At 46.0% G+C, this 21,967-nt stretch overlaps 1 pseudogene; it reads left to right on the top strand.

Moving 5' to 3' along the window:
* The first annotated feature begins 10,751 nt into the window (after window positions 1–10,751).
* The window catches only part of LOC120980680, a 164,497-nt pseudogene continuing 153,281 nt past the window's right edge, over window positions 10,752–21,967 (top strand).

The raw sequence follows: 21,967 nt of genomic DNA, 5'->3' as shown, positions 1-21,967 counted from the left end.
CAGGAAAGAGCTAGAGGGCTGCAAAAGGCAGCAACATGTAGGTAAATCCCCTGCAAACAAATGTGGATAGGGAAATGAATTAAAATTAAAAAAATAAAAATGAACCAATATCAATTGGACAGAGGTCCCATAGCAGAGAATCTGGCTTCACGTCAGCAGAGAATCAGTCTCTTCATGCCATAGCAAAGAATCTGGCTTCATGTCAGCAGAGAATCAGTCTCTTCATGCCATAGCAGAGAATCTGGCTTCATGTCAGCGCAGAATCAGTCTTCATGTCATAGCAGAGAATCAGGCATCACGTCACCCACCACTGGAACAGGCCACTGTCACACATTTAGGCCCCGGCACCCAGACAGAGGAGAGCGGTCCCGTAACAGAGAATCTGGCCTTATGTCAGCGCAGAATCTGTCTTCATGTCATGGCAGAGAATCAGGCTTCACGTCACCCACCACTGGAACAGGCCACTGTCACACATTTAGGCCCCGGCACCCAGACAGAGGAGAGCGGTCCCGTAACAGAGAATCTGGCCTTATGTCAGCGCAGAATCTGTCTTCATGTCATAGCAGAGAATCAGGCTTCACGTAACCCACCACTGGAACAGGCCACTGTCACACATTTAGGCCCAGGCACCCATGCAGAGGAGAGAGGTCCCGTAACAGAGAATCTGGCCTTATGTCAGCGCAGAATCTGTCTTCATGTCATAGCAGAGAATCAGGCTTCACGTCACCCACCACTGGAACAGGCCACTGTCACACATTTAGGCCCAGGCACCCAGGCAGAGGAGAGAGGTCCCGTAACAGAGAATCTGGCCTTATGTCAGCGCAGAATCTGTCTTCATGTCATAGCAGAGAATCAGGCTTCACGTCACCCACCACTGGAACAGACCACTGTAACTCATTTAGGCCCAGGCACCCAGGCAGAGGAGAGCGGTCCCGTAACAGAGAATCTGGCCTTATGTCAGCGCAGAATCTGTCTTCATGTCATAGCAGAGAATCAGGCTTCACGTCACCCACCACTGGAACAGGCCACTGTCACACATTTAGGCCCAGGCACCCAGGCAGAGGAGAGAGGTCCCGTAACAGAGAATCTGGCCTTATGTCAGCGCAGAATCTGTCTTCATGTCATAGCAGAGAATCAGGCTTCACGTCACCCACCACTGGAACAGGCCACTGTCACACATTTAGGCCCAGGCACCCAGGCAGAGGAGAGAGGTCCCGTAACAGAGAATCTGGCCTTATGTCAGCGCAGAATCTGTATTCATGTCATAGCAGAGAATCAGGCTTCACGTCACCCACCACTGGAACAGGCCACTGTCACACATTTAGGACCCGGTACCCAGACAGAGGAGAGCGGTCCCGTAACAGAGAATCTGGCCTTATGTCAGCGCAGAATCTGTCTTCATGTCATAGCAGAGAATCAGGCCTCACGTCAGCCACCACTGGAACAGGCCACTGTCACACATTTAGGCCCAGGCACCCAGGCAGAGGAGAGAGGTCCCGTAACAGAGAATCTGGCCTTATGTCAGCGCAGAATCTGTATTCATGTCATAGCAGAGAATCAGGCTTCACGTCACCCACCACTGGAACAGGCCACTGTCACACATTTAGGCCCCGGCACCCAGACAGAGGAGAGCGGTCCCGTAACAGAGAATCTGGCCTTATGTCAGCGCAGAATCTGTCTTCATGTCATAGCAGAGAATCAGGCTTCACGTCAGCCACCACTGGAACAGGCCACTGTCACACATTTAGGCCCAGGCACCCAGGCAGAGGAGAGAGGTCCCGTAACAGAGAATCTGGCCTTATGTCAGCGCAGAATCTGTATTCATGTCATAGCAGAGAATCAGGCTTCACGTCACCCACCACTGGAACAGGCCACTGTCACACATTTAGGCCCCGGCACCCAGACAGAGGAGAGGTTCATTCAACTTTGGGTTGCCCCGCAGTATAATGGTAAAATGAAATTAAAAATAGTATTGAATGAGGAAGTGCCCTGGAGTACAATAATATATTGTTAAGGGGAGGTAGTTAATATCTAATCTGCACAAGGGATGGACAGGTCCTGTGGGATCCATGCCTGGTTCATTTTTATGAACGTCAGCTTGTCCACATTGGCTGTAGACAGGCGGCTGCGTTTGTCTGTAATGACGCCCCCTGCCGTGCTGAATACACGTTCAGACAAAACGCTGGCCGCCGGGCAGGCCAGCACCTCCAAGGCATAAAAGGCTAGCTCTGGCCACGTGGACAATTTGGAGACCCAGAAGTTGAATGGGGCCGAACCATCAGTCAGTACGTGGAGGGGTGTGCACAGGTACTGTTCCACCATGTTAGTGAAATGTTGCCTCCTGCTAACACGTTCCGTATCAGGTGGTGGTGCACTTAGCTGTGGCGTGTTGACAAAACTTTTCCACATCTCTGCCCTCAGAGGAGCTGGGCGTGACACAGCTGCGTTGGCGACCTCTTGCTCCTCCTCTGCCTTCGCCTTGGGCTTCCACTGGTTCCCCTGTGACATTTGGGAATGCTCTCAGTAGCGCGTCTACCAACGTGCGCTTGTACTCGCGCATCTTCCTATCACGCTCCAGTGTAGGAAGTAAGGTGGGCACATTGTCTTTGTACCGGGGATCCAGCAGGGTGGCAACCCAGTAGTCCGCACACGTTAAAATGTGGGCAACTCTGCTGTCGTTGCGCAGGCACTGCAGCATGTAGTCGCTCATGTGTGCAAGGCTGCCCAGAGGTAAGGACAAGCTGTCCTCTGTGGGAGGCGTATCGTCATCGTCCTGTGTTTCCCCCCAGCCACGCACCAGTGATGGGCCCGAGCTGCTTTGGGTGCCACCCCGCTGTGAACATGCTTCATCCTCATCCTCCTCCACCTCCTCCTCATCCTCGTCCTCCTCGTCCTCCAGTAGTGGGCCCTGTCTGGCCACATTTGTACCTGGCCTCTGGTGTTGCAAAAAACCTCCCTCTGAGTCACTTCGAAGAGACTGGCCTGAAAGTGCTAAAAATGACCCCTCTTCCTCCTCTTCCTCCTGGGCCACCTCCTCTTCCATCATCGCCCTAAGTGTTTTCTCAAGGAGACATAGAAGCGGTATTGTAACGCTGATAACGGCGTCATCGCCACTGGCCATGTTGGTGGAGTACTCGAAACAGCTCAACAGGGCACACAGGTCTCGCATGGAGGCCCAGTCATTGGTGGTGAAGTGGGTCTGATCCGCAGTGCGACTGACCCGTGCGTGCTGCAGCTGAAACTCCACTATGGCCTGCTGCTGCTCGCACAGTCTGTCCAGCATGTGCAATGGCCTGCTGACGTTTACCCCGTGCTGTGCTGAAGTTGGTGGTGAAGGTGTGTGGCTGACTGGATGAGCAGGTGGAAGAAGAGGAGGAGGAAGCTGAGTAGGAGGAGGAGGAGACAGGAGGCAAAGAATGTTGCCCTGCGATCCTTGGCGGCGGAAGGACGTGCGCCAAATAGCTCTCCGCCTGGGGCCCAGCCGCCACTACATTTACCCAGTGTGCAGTTAGGGAGATATAGCGTCCCTGGCCGTGCTTACTGGTCCACGTATCTGTGGTTAGGTGGACCTTGCCACAGATGGCGTTGCGCAGTGCACACTTGATTTTATCGGACACTTGTTTGTGCAGGGAAGGCACGGCTCTCTTGGAGAAGTAGTGGCGGCTGGGAACAACATACTGTGGGACAGCAAGTGACATGAGCTGTTTGAAGCTGTGTGTGTCCACCAGCCTAAATGACAGCATTTCATAGGCCAGTAGTTTAGAAATGCTGGCATTCAGGGCCAGGGATCGAAGGTGGCTAGGTGAGAATTTACGCTTTCTCTCAAATGTTTGTGAGATGGAGAGCTGAACGCTGCCGTGTGACATGGTTGAGATGCTTGGTGACGCAGGTGGTGGTGTTGGTGGTACATCCCATGTTTGCTGGGCGGCAGGTGCCAACGTTCCTTCAGAGGCGGAGGAAGAGGCCGAGACGGCGGCAGCAGCAGCAGAAGAGGCCGAGGCGGCAGCAGCAGAAGAGGTAGCAGGGGGAGCCTGAGTGACTTCCTTGTTTTTAAGGTGTTTACTCCACTGCAGTTCATGCTTTGTATGCAGGTGCCTGGTCATGCAGGTTGTGCTAAGGTTCAGAACGTTAATGCCTCGCTTCAGGCTCTGATGGCACAGCGTGCAAACCACTCGGGTCTTGTCGTCAGCACATTGTTTGAAGAAGTGCCATGCCAGGGAACTCCTTGAAGCTGCCTTTGGGGTGCTCGGTCCCAGATGGCAGCGGTCAGTAGCAGGCGGAGTCTCTTGGCGGCGGGTGTTCTGATTTTGCCCACTGCTCCCTCTTTTGCTACGCTGTTGGCTCGGTTTCACCACTGCCTCTTCCTCCGAACTGTGAAAGTCAGTGGCACGACCTTCATTGCATGTGGGGTCTAGGACCTCATCGTCCCCTGCATCGTCTTCCACCCAGTCTTGATCCCTGACCTCCTGTTCAGTCTGCACACTGCAGAAAGACGCAGCAGTTGGCACCTGTGTTTCGTCATCATCAGAGACGTGCTGAGGTGGTATTCCCATGTCCTCATCATCAGGAAAAATAAGTGGTTGTGCGTTAGTGCATTCTATCTCTTCCACCCCTGGGGAAGGGCTAGGTGGATGCCCTTGGGAAACCCTGGCAGCAGAGTCTTCAAACAGCATAAGAGACTGCTGCATAACTTGAGGCTCAGACAGTTTCCCTGATATGCATGGGGGTGATGTGACAGACCGATGGGCTTGGTTTTCATGCGCCATCTGTGCGCTTTCTGCAGAAGACTGGGTGGGAGATAATGTGAACGTGCTGGATCCACTGTCGGCCACCCAATTGACTAATGCCTGTACCTGCTCAGGCCTTACCATCCTTAGAACGGCATTGGGCCCCACCAAATATCGCTGTAAATTCTGCTGGCTACTGGGACCTGAGGTAGTTGGTTCACTAGGAGATGTGGCTGTGGCAGAACGGCCACGTCCTCTCCCAGCACCAGAGGGTCCACTAACACCACCACGACCATGTCCACGTCCGCGTCCCTTATTAGATGTTTTCCTCATTGTTCCCGTTCACCACAATTTTGAGAATGGCAAATTTGGGAATGCTTTTTCAACCCAGAACAAAAAGTCTGCTTTTACGGTCACTACAAATAACTTGACCAGCTAAAACTGTGCAGATTTGGTTAAATAGAGATGTGAGACCTGTTTTTTTTTGCGCTGTGTGACAGTTATAGGTTTAATCACAGAATGACACTTCTATCAGCACGCTAGCGTGTCTCTTAGGTTTTTCTGAATGACACTATCAATACCTTCAATGAAAGATTTTCTTTTTGGGATAGATTTCAAGTAGGCCTCAAATACCACAAACTAGTTATTTTCAGAATGGCAAATTTGGCAATGCTTTTTCAACCCAGAACAAAAAGTCTGCTTTTACGGTCACTACAAATAACTTGACCAGCTAAAACTGTGCAGATTTGGTTGAATAGAGATGTGAGACCAGTTTTTTTTTGCGCTGTGTGACAGTTATAGGTTTAATCACAGAATGACACTTCTATCAGCACGCTAGCGTGTGTCTTAGGTTTTTCTGAATGACACTATCAATACCTTCAATGTAAGATTTTCTTTTTGGGATAGATTTCAAGTAGGCCTCAAATACCACAAACTAGTTATTTTGAGAATGGCAAATTTGGGAATGCTTTTTCAACCCAGAACAAAAAGTCTGCTTTTACGGTCACTACAAATAACTTGACCAGCTAAAACTGTGCAGATTTGGTTGAATAGAGATGTGAGACCTGTTTTTTTTTGCGCTGTGTGACAGTTATAGGTTTAATCACAGAATGACACTTCTATCAGCACGCTAGCGTGTGTCTTAGGTTTTTCTGAATGACACTATCAATACCTTCAATGTAAGATTTTCTTTTTGGGATAGATTTCAAGTAGGCCTCAAATACCACAAACTAGTTATTTTGAGAATGGCAAATTTGGGAATGCTTTTTCAACCCAGAACAAAAAGTCTGCTTTTACGGTCATTACAAATAACTTGACCAGCTAAAACTGTGCAGATTTGGTTGAATAGAGATGTGAGACCTGTTTTTTTTTGCGCTGTGTGACAGTTATAGGTTTAATCACAGAATGACACTTCTATCAGCACGCTAGCGTGTGTCTTAGGTTTTTCTGAATGACACTATCAATACCTTCAATGTAAGATTTTATTTTTGAGATAGATTTCAAGTAGGCCTCAAATACCACAAACTAGTTATTTTGAGAATGGCAAATTTTGGAATGCTTTTTCAACCCAGAACAAAAAGTCTGCTTTTACGGTCACTACAAATAACTTGACCAGCTAAAACTGTGCAGATTTGGTTGAATAGAGATGTGAGACCTGTTTTTTTTTGCGCTGTGTGACAGTTATAGGTTTAATCACAGAATGACACTTCTATCAGCACGCTAGCGTGTGTCTTAGGTTTTTCTGAATGACACTATCAATACCTTCAATGTAAGATATTCTTTTTGGGATAGATTTCAAGTAGGCCTCAAATACCACAAACTAGTTATTTTCAGAATGGCAAATTTGGGAATGCTTTTTCAACCCAGAACAAAAAGTCTGCTTTGACGGTCACTACAAATAACTTGACCAGCTAAAACTGTGCAGATTTGGTTGAATAGAAATGTCAGGTCTATTTTTTAGGCGCTGGGTGACAGGCTCAACTTGCCCCTGATGTAATATATGGCCAAAAAATAACCACACTGTTGATGGTTAAATGCACTTGGGTGACACAGGCTCAGCCTGCAGCTGATGTAGTATATGGCCAAAAAATAAAAAGACTGTTGATGGGTTAAATGCACTTGGGTGACACAGGCTCAGCCTGCAGCTGATGTAGGATATAGCACAAAATAACCACACTATCGATGGTTAAATACACTTGGTGATAGCTCGTGCTGGCGCACCACAAGTCACAAAATGGCCGCCGATCACCCCAGAAAAAAAGTGATCTAAAAACGCTCTGGGCAGCCTCAAAAAAGTGAGCAAGTCAATAATAGCACTTCAATGATCCACAGCTGCAGATCGATCACAGAATGAAGTCTTTTGGAGGAGTTAATCTGCCTAATCTCGCCCTAACGTCGCAGCTGCAACCTCTCCCTAGACTGATCATAGCAGAGTGACGTGCGGCGCTACGTGACACCAGCTTAAATAGAGGCTGGGTCACATGGTGCACTGGCCAATCACAGCCATGCCAATAGTAGGCATGGCTGTGATGGCCTCTTGGGCCAAGTAGTATGACGCTTGTTGATTGGCTGCTTTGCAGCCTTTCAAAAAGCGCCAAGAAAGCGCCGAACACCGAACCCGAACTATACAGTTCGGGTTCGCTCATCCCTACTCATAGGCATTAGACAAGTAGAGCGTGACAACCAAAAATCTCCCAAAATTACCTTTGCAACCCAATTGAAACATTTAAGATATGAGATAAATGTGTTAATGCAATCCAGATTTAAGTTCTACCTCCGCAAATCCAAATCCATGTATTACTATTGCGGAAACAGAGCTAATAAATCTTTAGCAAACAGGATTACATGCATGCATAGCTATGTGACAAAACATTGCGGCAAACTGGAAAACAAGAACGCCCATACACGTCTCAAACATTCTACAGTCCATTAATGAACAATGCTGGTACAAAAGGATGTCCGCCTCGGCTTTCAACGCATCACGTCAATGTCAATCTAGATGGGAAGTTTGGATCACTTGTATTTTTCATAAACCCCTTTGATTGCTCTATCTCTTAATGAGATACGCAGTATTGTCACATACAATGCTGTCTTGACACCTTTTTCTGGGAGGTCATTATCACCTACTGACTCCAATTAGGATAATGGCATCAACACCTTTGACCCGATGCTGGGTATAATGACCTCTGACCCCATGCTGGGTATAATTACCAGATGTTGATTCAGTTACATATTTATTCCCAGAGAATTCTTGTACAGTCACTCAGAATTGAGAAAGCTCGTTGGAAGAACAAGTGAAACGTTTTCAAGAAATCTACAGTAAGTCCAGTTGCCTTGATTTATTCTTTACAGATATACCATGACCTGGATAAATGAGAACCTTCACAGACATATACTCTGGCTAGGTCATCAGTATCTGATCGGTGGGGGTCTGACACCCAGGACTCCAGCCGATCAGCTGTTTGAGAAAGCACTGGTTCTCGCAGAAGCACCACGGCCTTCTCTCTGCTCACCAAGCACATCACCTTACATTGCATAGCGGCTGTGCTTGGTATTGTAGCTCAGGCCCATTCCCTTAAATAGGGCTGAGCACACATGGCCTAGGGAAAGCTAAAGGAAGGCAGCGGCGCTACTGCGAGTGCCTTCTCACATAGCTGATCACAACAATGTACAGCACTGTGCTTGCTAAGCTACGGGAAGGCTGTAGCGCTCACAGGAGCGTCGTTACCTTGTCAAACGGCTGATTGGGGGGGTCCCAGGTGTAGGACCCCCCCAATCACATACTGATGACCTATTCAGAGGATAGGTCATCAGTATCAAAATCTCGGAAAACTCCTTTAAAACATTGGGTTTGTTTGGAATGTAAAAAGGATGCCTAAGGGTACATTCACACTTGCGTTGTAGGATTCCGGCAGGCAGTTCCGTTGCCGGAACTGCCTGCCGGATCCGGAAATCCGTATGCAAACGGATAGCATTTGAAATGCATTGAAACTCCGGATCCGTTGCTCCGATGTCATCTGGAAAAACAGATCGGGTATTTATTTTTTTCTCATTTTTAAAGGTCTGCGCATGTGCAGATCGGGAAACCGGATCCAGTTTTCCGGAACACTTATTACCGAATACGGCATTAATATATTTCAATAGAAATAAATGCCGGATCCAGCAAGTGTTCCCGAATTTTGACCGGAGAAAATACCGCAGCATGCTGCGGTATTTTCTCTGGCCAAATACAGTGAGAGTGACTGAACTGAAGACAACATGTTGTATACTAAACGGAATGCTTTCCATTCAGAATGCATTAGGATAACACTGAAACATTTTTTTCCGGTATTGAGACCCTGTGACGGAACTCAATACCGGAAAACTTTAACGCAAGTGTGAAAGTACCCTTAGAGGTGATCGTATTTATATGTACAAATACATTTCTGGTGAATACAATGAACTGGTACATAATTTATTCATTTTAACTCCTTCTACTCCAGGCCAGTTTTCACCTTCCTGTCCAGGCCTATTTTTGCAAATCTGACATGTGTCACTTTATGTGTAATAACTTTGGAATGGTTTTACTTATCTAACCGATTCTGAGATTGTTTTCTGGTGACACACTGTTATTATTATTGCATGTTTTAATACAGATAGTAATACCTCATAAAATGGTTATCAGTCAACATTCCCAATATGTCTACTTTATGTTGGCATCATTTTGTTAATGTAATATTTTTTTTTTAGGATGTTAGAAGGCTTAGAATTTTAGACATTTGGAAACTACACCCTTCAATGAATTTAGTAAGGGGTGTACTGAGCACTTTGACCCCACAGGTGTTTTATGGAGCTTAGAAACACTTGGTTGTGAAAATGAAAAATTGCAATTCTTCCAATAAAATGTTGCTTTAGCCCCAAATTTTTCATTTTCACAAGTGGTAACAGGAAAAAAGCACCCCATAATTTGTTACCCATTTTCTTCTGAATATGGTAACAACCCAGATGTGGTCATAGAGATGAGAGAATATTTAAAAATTCGATTTGGCTGCTTCACTGAATTTTACAAAAAGATTCGCTGTGTCACAAATTACTTTGTCACAAAGCACATTTCTTTGTAAGTAGTGGGTACAATGACAGGGAGCCGCGATTGCGTCATTGTACCCCTCAGATGCCGCGTTCATAGCTGATCGCAGCATCTAATAGAAATAATCGGGTGTAACAAAAAAAACTAAAGAAAACATACTTACCTGATCCACTTGCTCACTACGGGCCAGTCGCCATCTTGCTGGAAGATCTGGTGTGAAATCTCCTGGCCCGTTGTGAGCAAATGGATCAGGTAAGTATGATTTTTTTTTCTTTACAGTATTTCAGGTTAAATTGATTCGCTACCACGAAGCACAAGGAACTTCTGCTTCGTGGCAAATCAAATTTATCCTGAAATGGGGATGAAGAAGGTGCCAATACCCTCCTCAAATGTACATGTACGACGCTGGGGCTTAAGTCTCGTCCCTCTTCGCTGTACAGCGCTGGTCGTCTACAGGTTAAGGACTTTACAAAAGACCAGGAGACATTGTTTAGGTGTGGAGGCATATCAATTTAGACATCAATACAGGAAAGGATTCTTCACAGTTAAAGTAGTAAAACAATACAATGCCCTGCCCCAAGAGGAAATAATGGCAATTTTTAAAAAGGACTTATATTGTGGCAATTGGCATTCATTGTCATAATTAATCAGTGTCTTATAATTGATCTGAGAAAGGTTGAACTTGATGGACTTGTCTTTTTTCAACCCTAGTAACTATGTAACTATGTATCAAGTTGGATTCCAGCAGTCACCCTACATATTGCCCTTTATCCCTAATTCAGTAGAAAAAACTTATTTTCTCCAAAGGTTAATTTTATTACCTGGTAAAAGTTTAACCCATTGGTCAGGTGTTGTCACGCCTACAAATGCACTGCACTCTTATATCTTGTCATTGTGCCATCCACTGACTATGTAAAAAGTCATGCTTTTTGCATCAAAGCTTCAATGTTCCTGGAATTTTATGTGGAGATTGTGAACTGTGTGATCAGCCATGGCTTTTCAGGAGATCTTGGAGAGAACAGGTGGCATGGGACGATATCAGATCATTCATGTCATTCTTCTGTGCTTGCCATTTTTCATGTTGGCTAGCCACAATCTCATGCAGAACTTCACTGCTGCTATTCCAAAACATCGATGTAAACTTAATGAATCCTGGGAAGAAGGTAATTTTACTGGACCTTGGTTACATGCTCATATTCCGTTGCAGTCAAATGGGAAACTCTCTAGCTGCTCAAGATATACAAACCTCCAACTCAATTTACTTAATTATAGTCTTACAAGCAATACTAGTGACTTACAGACTGAGATATGTGCTGATGGCTACATGTATGATGACAGCGAATTTTCTTCAACTATTATAAACCAGGTGAGAACTAATTCTTTATTTATTGTCCTGTCAATTCTTCCTTCCAACCTTCCATTTTCTCAAAAAAAGAACAGGTTGTATTTATAAGTTTTACCTTAGAAAAAGACCTACTTGTGATTTACTTTTTGAACTGTTTAGTGAAACATAAGTAGAGATGGAATGAGACTAATCTGCCCCCGTCAGATAATAAGTTATAGGCCCCTCATTTAACACTATAGCCATGAAATTGAGGGGCACTTATCACATTGGAGGAGCACATATTACATTATAGCGTGTTGTATCTTCCTGGCTTAGCTGAACATGCATGTTTTTTAATAAGGAGATTTATACACCTTGAGAACAAAGGATACTGAAATCCAACATGCCAGATCCTTTTTACCATGAATGACTACAATCAGGGAAGAGGCAGGAAAACTCGTAGACTGGGAATTTAAAGTGGCCCTAAAAAAAAATAATATGTGTCCCCACTGTGTAGTCTAGTCCAAGCTGATAAAAGTCAGGGCAACACAAGTAGGCGGGGCCAACAATAACATTGCGACACATTATACGACCCCAGCAGAGCAAAATACCTAGTTAGAAATGATGATCAGCTCACCACTCCCGAGCGTTCCCATGTGCACGGATCTAGACTAAGCAGGTCCAGCTGAGAACAAAGAAAGGAAATCCAGAATCTGAGGGGACTCCATTTCATAAAAGCTTTTTTGTTGAAAAATCCATAAAATACTCCATAGTCAAATTTCCCGTCATGGAACAACCGACACATTTTGGACTAGACTTAGTTCTTACTCATGACTTACAAGACTGAATAACACATACCAGCCTCACTATTAGGGGCATCACATGATCACAGCTAGGAAAGAACAAAAATGTGGAACAGAATCATACCCTCCCTATATAGCAAACAATACTAGGATAAGAAATATTGTTGTACTTGCAGCTCAATGTCTTGGTGCTTGTCCAGACCAGTTGGGCACCTTGTCTGTGAAATTAACATTCAATAAATTTCAGTAAAGTTCATAAGTTTAATTCATAAAGTTCTCAACGGACAAAAGACACATTCTATTCCCTGAAATGTAAAAATTGAAAAATCCCCTCATGCACTTCTCTAAAATGTTTAGTGAGGTAAGAAACATTTACCTTGTTATTAGTCGCATCAAAAATATGGCGTCATATGCGCACCTTAAAGGGGTTATCTTATGACCAATGTAAACATTTTAATCAGACATAATTTAGTACATGACATTCTCTTTTTAACAAAACTAGAACCAGCCCTGTACCTCACATGGGTCCACAGATTCCCCATTCAATGCTCTGCAAAGTTTATATTAATCTAGCAGCTCAAGGGTAGTGTTAAGCATACCTGAACTCCAAAGTTCGGTCCGTACTGAATTTTGCGAGTTTAGGTACCCGGACCCGAACCTGAACTTTGCCGCAAAAGTTCAGGTTCGGTGTTCAGGCATTTAGTAAAACTTGTTGAAAGGCTGCAGAGCAGCCAATCAACAAGCTTTTAAACTGTAGGCACTTCACAGCCATGCTTAGTAATGTATACAAAGAAAAAAAAAAGATAATCCCACGGCGCAAAGAACCAGCCTTTGATGTCAACAGGAACTCGGTTTATTATTTTAGCAGATAGTACAACGCGTTTTGGTGGACAAGAACCCCTTCATCAGGTACAGTAGTCCGAAACGCTTTGTACTATCTGCTAAAATAATAAACCGAGTTCCTGTTGACATCAAAGGCTGGTTCTTTGCGCTGTGGGATTATCTATTTTTTTCCTTTGAATCCATTTGCCTTCTTGGGGACTCCAGGCATCCCTACGTGGAAGTGCTCATATCCCTGGCTGCATGACCACCCATCTCTAGGGTTTGCAATACTCTTCTTCAAGCCCACAGTAGCGTTGTGCCTACTACATGCACAACATGATAAGGTGAGCCTCCTTTTGGAGTGATTCATGTACATTTTACTTTATTACCCTTTGCTGCGCCTATTTTGTTTTTCATAGATAAACATCTCCTGTTATACTAGTAATGTATACAAGCTGGGTCCCGTGTAGCGCCGCCCATCAGCTCTGAGCAGTTCAGGGACAGGACGCAGGCAGCTGAACTGACGGCGAGCGTTAGGAATTTCATCTGGCTATTGATTCTGTGGCTGACCTATAGTGATTTTTTGGTGGGTGCAATACACCAGCTTTGTACCCCTGACACAGAAATATAATAATTAATCTAGCTGTTAATTCTGTGGGTGACCTATAATGATTATTTTGTGGGTGCAAGCTGGTTCCCAGACAGGAAATTGTAAGTGCACCCACATTAGCACGCCAACGTTTCTGCAACTGGGCCCTATTGTTCAGACTGGACTTAATAGCAAGCTGAGTGCTAGGAGTTGATAGCTGGGAAGCCATACTGTATTTGTCTGTTAAAGGAGAGTGTGTGTGGATCACCATCACTGCTTACTGTTACAGCCCACCCCTTCACCTGTGCTCTGTTCTTTTTATCACATTATCTTTATGTTCTTCACCGTTCACCTTTTCCAAAATAATCCTGTTGATCAGTTAACTCCTTCCTGGGGTAAGTGTGTACTGAGCTGGGCAGGGGTTTCACAAGTTGACTTCTGGCAGAAGAGGAAGACCCTTATGCTATCCTATAGAACTCCAAGCAAGATTTGGGTGGAGGCACTGCGATATAGTGGGGTGAGAACATACACCATACACCCCATCTACTGACTGCTGCCCAAAGGGGTGTTATAACATGAAAGGACTTGGTTGTTTTTTTCTGGTTTTTACAAGTATGGATGTCGGACGTGTAAGGCATGCAGGAATGCTAGGGTTAATAATTATTTTCAAGCCTGTACCGCTATGTAGGAGTTTCAAATTGGGTTGTACATAAATTGCAATACCACACATATGATTTGCCTGGCAACCTACATGTCATGCAACTTGCAATATGTGGGGCAGACTTCTGGACCGTTTAAGGTGCGCATATGACGCCATGTTTCTGACTCGAATAATAACAAGGAAAATGTTTGTTTCCTCACTAAACATTTTAGAGAAATGCATGAGGGAGATTTTTCGAGTTTTTATGTGTCAGGGAATGTGTCTTTTGTCCGTTGAGAGGTGGTAATTATACTAGGAAACTTATAAGCTGAGAAATTTACTGAATGTTACAGACAAGGTGCCCAAAGGGTCTGAACTAGAGCCAAGTGATGTATTTTTATTAAAACACTGGCAGAAGGACCCGGCTTTGCACAGGGATATATTTCATCTATTTCATTTAATGTTTGTGTGTGTCGTTAAAAGATATTGACAGTATCCCCCATAACAGTGACCTCTACAGCACCCCGCCCCTTTAACAGTGAACTCCACAGTCCCCCACCCCTTAACACTGTCCCCCCACAGTTCCCGCCACTTTAAAATGGGACCTTCACAGCAGCCCATCCCCTTAACTTTGACCTTCACAGCAGCCCACCCCTTTAACAGTGAGTTTCCCACTCCCTTGACAGTGATCTCCACAGTACCCCATGCCTTACAGTGACCTGCACATCAGTTGCCCTTTTAATAGTGGCCCCTGCCCCCTTAACAGTGACCTCCACAGCGCCCTGCCCCTTTAATGCTAGGGCTACACGATGACATGTGTCGCTCAACATTTTGTCTCAACAATTTTTATAATGATAGGCTATGGTGTCGCACTATAACATGTGACACGCTGCGACACGACAGTTGCAAAAAATCCATCCAAGATGGATTTTTCTGTGATTATCACGTCTCAGTCGCAGCATGTCACATGTCGCAGTGCAACACCATAGACTATCATCGTGTAGCCCTAGCCTAAAGCTGACCTACAGGAGTGAAGAAAAATGGCTGGGTTGTTATGGAAACCTGGAGTAAAACTGTGTGCATGTGGAGACTAAGTGCCTGCAAGCTTCTATTGACTGATAAGGAACATGTGACCGTGTGTATGGCAGTTGGGATATGAAGAGAAAGACTTGCAGGCTTGTATTGGCTAATGCAGGTAATTTTTGGGGACTTTCTCAGGAATGGTACGTCATAGAGAGCTGTGAACCCCACAAGATTTCTTTCCAGGTAGCAAGGCATGTGTATACCAAGTTTCGTTGAAATCGATGGTTGTGTTTTTGAGTGATTGCGGAACATACATACATATACAGTATACGTCCTTCTTTATATATATATAGTTTGAGCTGCAAGTGCAACAATATTTCTTATCCTAGTATTGTTTGCTACATATGGAGGGTATAATTCCATTCAATATTTTCTTTCCGTTCTGCAGTGAAGTTACATTGTACTACAGCCGAGCCATTTACGGGGTGTATTAAAAGGAAATATACGTACATCCTATTAGACGTTCTGCAGTGAATTTTATTGTTATATTTTTTTGGGGGGTGTATTAATAGGAAAAAGAATACGTCTTAATTGCTGTTCTGCAGTGAAGTTACATTGTACCTTCCTTTTTTGGGGTGTATTATTTAATTTTTTATTTAAGGCCTCTTTCACACTTGCGTTGTCCGGATCCGGCGTGTACTCCATTTGCCGGAATTACACGCCGGATCCGAAAAAACGCAAGTGTACTGAAAGCATTTGAAGACGGAGCCATCTTCAAATTGCGTTCAGTGTTACTATGGCAGCCAGGACGCTATTAAAGTCCTGGTTGCCATAGTAGGAGCGGGGAGCGGGGGAGCGGTATACTTACAGTCCGTGCGGCTCCCGGGGCGCTCCAGAATGACGTCAGAGCGCCCCATGTGCATGGATGACGTGATCCATGCGATCACGTGATCCATGCTCTTGGGGCGCCCTGACGTCACTCTGAAGCGCCCCGGGAGCCGCACGGATGGTAAGTATGCTGCTCCCCCGCTCCCCACTACACTTTACCATGGCTGCCAGGACTTTAGCGTCGTGGCAGCCATGGTAACCATTCAGAAAAAGCTAAATGTCGGGTCCGGCAATGCGCCGAAACAATGTTTAGCTTAAGGCCGGATCCGGATCAACGCCTTTCAATGGGCATTAATTCCGGATCCGGCCTTGCGGCAAGTCTTCAGGATTTTTGGCCGGAGCAAAAGCGCAGCATGCTGCGGTATTTTCTCCGGCCAAAAAACGTTCCGTTACGGAACTGAAGACATCCTGATGCATCCTGAACGGATTTCTCTCATTCAGAATGCATTAGGATAAAACTGATCAGGATTCTTCCGGCATAGAGCCCCAACGACGGAACTCTATGCCGGAAGAAAAGAACGCAGGTGTGAAAGAGCCCTAATTCTTTAATTATACAGTATGTCAGACAGACAGGTGACAGGCCCTTCAACGGGAACGGGCAGTGGCCAAAATGTTTCTGTCGCAGGCAGAAGTAGCAGCAGAGGAAGGGGGAAGGGGGGTGGCAGCAGGAGTCGCAGCGAGAGGCCTGAGCTTCCAGTGTCATCTAGCGGACCTGTCTTGACCAGCAACCCAGCAGTGCTTGAATGTGACATCAGACACCCCTAGCCAAGAGTTGGTGTGTTCCTCTGACACATCGCTTAGTGGGCATGACCCGGGAGCAGGCCCTGTGCTGAACCTACCTCTGTCATTTTCTGTTCCCTCAGCGTGAGAAGAATTATATGCCTATGGCATATAATAGGGCACATAAAATAAAAACGGTGCCAAAACAGCAATTTCTTGTTACCTTGCCTCACAAAAAGTGTAATATAAAGCAACCAAAATTCATATGTACCCTAAACTAGTACAACAAAACTTCCACCCTATCCCATAGTTTCTAAAATGGGGTCACTTTTTTGGAGTTTCTATTCTAGGGGTGCTTCAAATGGGACATGGTGTCAAATAATCAGTCTAGCAAAATCTGCCTTCCAAAAACCGTATGGCATTCCTTTCCTTCTGCGCCCTGCCGTGTGCCCTTACAGCAGTTTACGACCACATATGGGGTGTTTCTGTAAACTACAGAATCAGGGCCATAAATATTGAGTTTTGTTTGGCTGTTAACTCTTGCTTTGTTACTGGAAAAAATGGATTAAAATTGAAAATTTGCCCAAAAATTGAAATTCGGAAATTTCATCTCCATTTGCCAATAACTCTTGTGGAACACCTAAAGGGTTAACGACGTTTGTAAAATCAATTTTGAATACCTTGAGGGGCGTAGTTCTTAGATGGGGTCACTTTTATGGAGTTTCTACTCTAGGGGTGCATCGGTGGGCTTCAAATGGGAAATGGTGTAAAAAAAAAAAAAAAACGTATGGCATTCCTTTCCTTCTGCGCCCTTCCGTGTGCCCGTACAGTGGTTTATGACCACATATGGAGTGTTTCTGTAAACTACAGAATTGAGTTTTGTTTGGCTGTTAACCCTTGCTTTGTAACTGGAAAAAATTATTAAAATGGAAAATCTGCAAAAAAAGTGAAATTTTGAAATTGTATCTCTATTTCCATTAATTCTTGTGGAACATCTAAAGGGTTAACAAAGTTAGTAAAATCAGTTTTGAATACCTTGAGGGGGTGTAGTTTCTAGAATGGGGTCATTTTTGGGTGGTTTCTATTATGTAAGCCTCGCAAAGTGACTTCAGACCTAAAGGGGTTAAAAACACACTTTTATTTGCCAAAATACATCATTTTACAGCCCTTGCAGCATCAGCATGTGTGAAATTCAAGGGTTATATACTGCCGTCATATTCAGTTATTAAACAAACACCCGTTTGGGGAAAAAAAAGTTTATTTTGCAGCCTTTGCTGCATATTTCATTGTGAGATACACACTTTAGATACAGCCATTTTGGGCATAAATCTTTTATTGCGGCCTTGTGTGGGTCAGGGCGTGTGAGATACACCCTTTATATACAAGGGTTATATTCAGTTATTTGAAATACAGCCATTTTGGGCACAAATCTTTAATTGCGGCCTAGTGTGGGTCGGTGCGTGTGAGATACACCCTTTATATACAGGGGTTATATTCTTCTATTAATAAAACACCCTTTTTTTGGCAAAATACACAATTTTTCTGCCCTTGCAGCATCAGCACGTTTGAAATTCCAGGGTTATATACTGCTGTCATATTCAGTTTTAAACAAACACCCGTTGGGGAAAAAAAGTTTATTTTGCAGCCTTTGCTGCATATGTCATTGTGAGATAAACACTTTAGATACTGTGGTTCTATTCAGGTATTTGAAATACAGCCATTTTGGGCACAAATCTTTAATCGCGGCCTAGTGTGGGTCAGGGCATGTGAGATACACCCTTTATATACAGGGGTTATATTCTTCTATTAATAAAACACACTTTTTTGGGCAAAATACACAATTTTTCTGCCCTTGCGGTATCAAGACGTTGGAAATTTCAGAGTTATATAATGCTGTCATATTCAGTTATTAAACAAACACCCGTTTGGGCAAAAAAAGTTTATTTTGCAGCCTTTGCTGCATATGTCATTGTGAGATACACCCTTTATATACAGGGGTTCTATTCAGGTATTTGAAATACAGCCATTTTTGGGCAAACAAATTTAATTGAGGCCTAGTCTGGATCAGGGCGTGTGAGATACACCCTGTACATACTGTCGTTCTATTCTGCTATTAATTAAACACCCATTTAGGGCAAGATCCTAAATTAGAGAGATATGAGGAGAGCGTCAAATAAGGGACGTGGCCCAGGTCGTGGTGCTGCTGGTGGAGCTCCTGTTGCAGCAAGAGGACGTGGTCGATCTGTGCCAGCTACACGCACAAGTGAAACCCCTTCCTCAGGTGCGAGTAGGCGACAGAACCTGCCGCGGTATTTGGTCGGGTCTAATGCGGCTCTACGAATGGTGAGGCCTGAACAAGTACAGGCGATAGTAGATTGGGTTGCTGACAGTGTCTCCAGTTCCTTCACATTGTCTCCTACCCAGTCTCCTGCTGAAAGATCAGAGTTGGCACCTGCAGCCCATGTCCATCAGTCTTTCACCTCACCCCCTTGCAAATCAGCCAAGCAGTCTGAGCCCCAAGTCATGCAGCAGTCTCTTCTGCTTTTTGATGACTCTGTTAGCAGGGTTTCCAGGGCCATCCACCGAGCCCTGCCCCAGAAGTGGAAGAGATTGAGTGCACCGATGCCCAACCACTTATCTTTCAAGATGAGTACATGGAGGACCATCGCAGCACGTCTCGGATAATGACGAAACACAGGTGCCAACTGCTGGGCTTTCGAAAGTGTGCAGACTGACAAGGAGGGCAGGGGTGAAGACTGGGTGGAATATGATGTGGAGGACGATGAGATCATTGACCCCACATGGAATCAAGGTCATGCGAGTGATATATGTAGTTCGGAGGAAGAGGAGGTGGTCGCAGAGAGCCACCAGCAAAGCAGAAGAGGGAGCAGGGTGCAAAAGCGGAGCGGCCGTCCTCTAGACAGTACGCCTGCTACGGCCAACCGCAGCAAGGGACCGAGCACACTAAAGCCAGCTCCAAGGAGTTTTCCTGGCTTGGCAGTTCTTCAGACAATGTGCTAATGACAAGACACGAGTGGTTTGCACGCTGTGCAATCAGAGCCTGAAGCAAGGCGTAAACGTTCTAAACCTGAGCACCTGAGTAGACACCTCAAAAACCAAGAAAGGTCTCTGGCTCCTCCTGCTTCTCTTCTGCTGCAGTCTCGGCCTCTTCATCCACCTCTGGAGTGACAGTGCCACCTGCCACCCCGCAAACAGAGGATCTTCCAGCAACACCACCACCTGGGTCACCAAGCATCTCCACAATGTCCCACGGAAGCATTCAGCTCTCCATCTCACAAACACTGGAGAGGAAGAGGAAGTACCCCCCTACCCACCCGCGATCCCTAGCCCTGAATGCCAGCATTTCTAAATTACTGGCCTTTGAAATGCTGTCATTCCGTCTGGTGGAGACTGATAGTTTTAAAGGCCTTATGGCCGTGACTGTCCCACAGTACGTCATGCCCAGCCACCACTACTTTTCCAGGCGAGCCATCCCTTCCTGCACAACCAAGTATGGGACAAAATCAGGTGTGCACTGCGCAACGCCATCTGTGGCAAGGTGCACCTCACTACGGATACGTGGACCAGTAAGCGCGGTCAGGGATGTTATATCTCCATAACAGCACACTAAGTAAAAGCAGTGGCGGCTGGGCCTGAGGCGGATAGAAGTTTGGCGCATGTCCTTCCACCACAGAGGATTGCAGGGCACTTCAGTTTGCCTCCTGTTTCTTCCTCCTCCTACTCTGCTTCCTCATCCTCTACCCGCTTATCATTCAGTCAGCGTAACACCTTAACCACTAACTTCAGCACAGCTAGGGGTAAATGACAGCAGGCAGTTTTAAAACTTATCTGTTTGGGGGTCAAACCCCACATCGCACAGGAGCTGTGGGCGGGCCTTGAACAACAGACAGATGAGTGGTTTGTGCCAGTGAGCCTCAAGCCCGGCCTGGTGGTGTGCGATAATAGGCGAAATCTCGTAGCAGCTCTGGGACTAGCCGGTTTGACACACATCCCTTGCCTGGCGCATGTGCTGAATTTGGTGGTGCAGAGATTCCTTAAAAATGACCCCGATATGTCAGATCTGCTGCATAAAGTGCGGGCCGTCTGTGTGCGCTTTTGGCGTTCCGAAAGGCTATCACCAGCACCCTGCTGCTGCTAGCCTGTCAGCGCTTCAGCGTAACTTTGGCCTTCCCGCTCACTGCCTCATATGCGACGTGCCCACAAGGTAGAACACAAGGTGGATGCTGACCAGACTGGACTTTCAGCTGCAGCACGCACGGGTGAGTCGCTCTGCGGAACAGCACCACTTCACCACCAATGACTGGGCCTCCAGGCGAGACCTGTGTTCCTTGTTGCGCGCTTTCGAGTACTCCACCAACATGGCCAGTGCCGATAACGCAGTTCTCAGCGTAACTATCCCACTTCTATGCCTCCTTGAAAACACGCTGCTGGCGATGATGGAAGAGGATATGGCACGGAGGAGGAGGAGGGAAAAGGGATCATTTTGTAGGGTTTCTGGCCAGCCATTCCCAGGTGGATCCGAGGGTGGGTTCCTGCACCCACAAATGCCAGGTACACAATTGTCCAGCCAGGGCACAGTTCTGTTGGTTGATGAGGTGAGGAGGAGGAGATGCAGGAGGAGGAACCATGTTCACAGCAGGGTGGCACTCAGACCAGCTCATTGCCATCACTGGTGCGTGGCTGGGGGGATACAGAGAACACAGACGATACACCTCCCACAGAGGACAGCTTTTCGTTGCCTCTGGGCATCGAAAAGCACACATGAGCGATTACATGCTGCAGTGTCTCCCGCAACGACCGCGAGTTGCCCACATTCTAACTTGTGATGATTACTGGGTGGCCACGCTGCTGGATCCCCATTACAAGGACAACGTACCGTCCTTATTCCGTCACTGGAGCGTGATCGTAAGATGCGCGAGTACCAGCGCACACTGGTAGGCGCGCTGCTGGTGGTATTCCCACCTGACAGCGGGGGCACAGTGGAAGCACAAGGTGAAGGCAGAGGAAGAGGTCGCCAACGCAGCTGGGGCTCCGCCAGCACCTCAGAAGGCAGGGTTAGCATGGCCGAAATGTGGAAAAGCTTTGTCAGCACGCCACAACAACCAGCACCACCAGCTGATATGAAACGTCTTAGCAGGAGGCAGCATTTCACCAACATGGTGGAGCAGTATGTGTGCACATGCCTACACATACTGAATGATGGGTCTGCCCCCTTCAACTTCTGGGTCTCCAAATTGGGCACATGGCCTGAGCTGCCCTTTACACCTTGGAGGTGCTGACCTGCCTGCAGTCAGTGTATTATCTGAACGTGTGTTAGCACGGCAGGGGGCGTCATCACAGACAAG

Source organism: Bufo bufo, chromosome 10, assembly GCF_905171765.1.
Source record: "Bufo bufo chromosome 10, aBufBuf1.1, whole genome shotgun sequence".
Taxonomy (NCBI): Eukaryota; Metazoa; Chordata; class Amphibia; order Anura; family Bufonidae; genus Bufo; species Bufo bufo.
The sequence above is the reverse complement of the archived record's forward strand: the minus strand, read 5'-3'. Positions and strand labels throughout refer to the sequence as shown.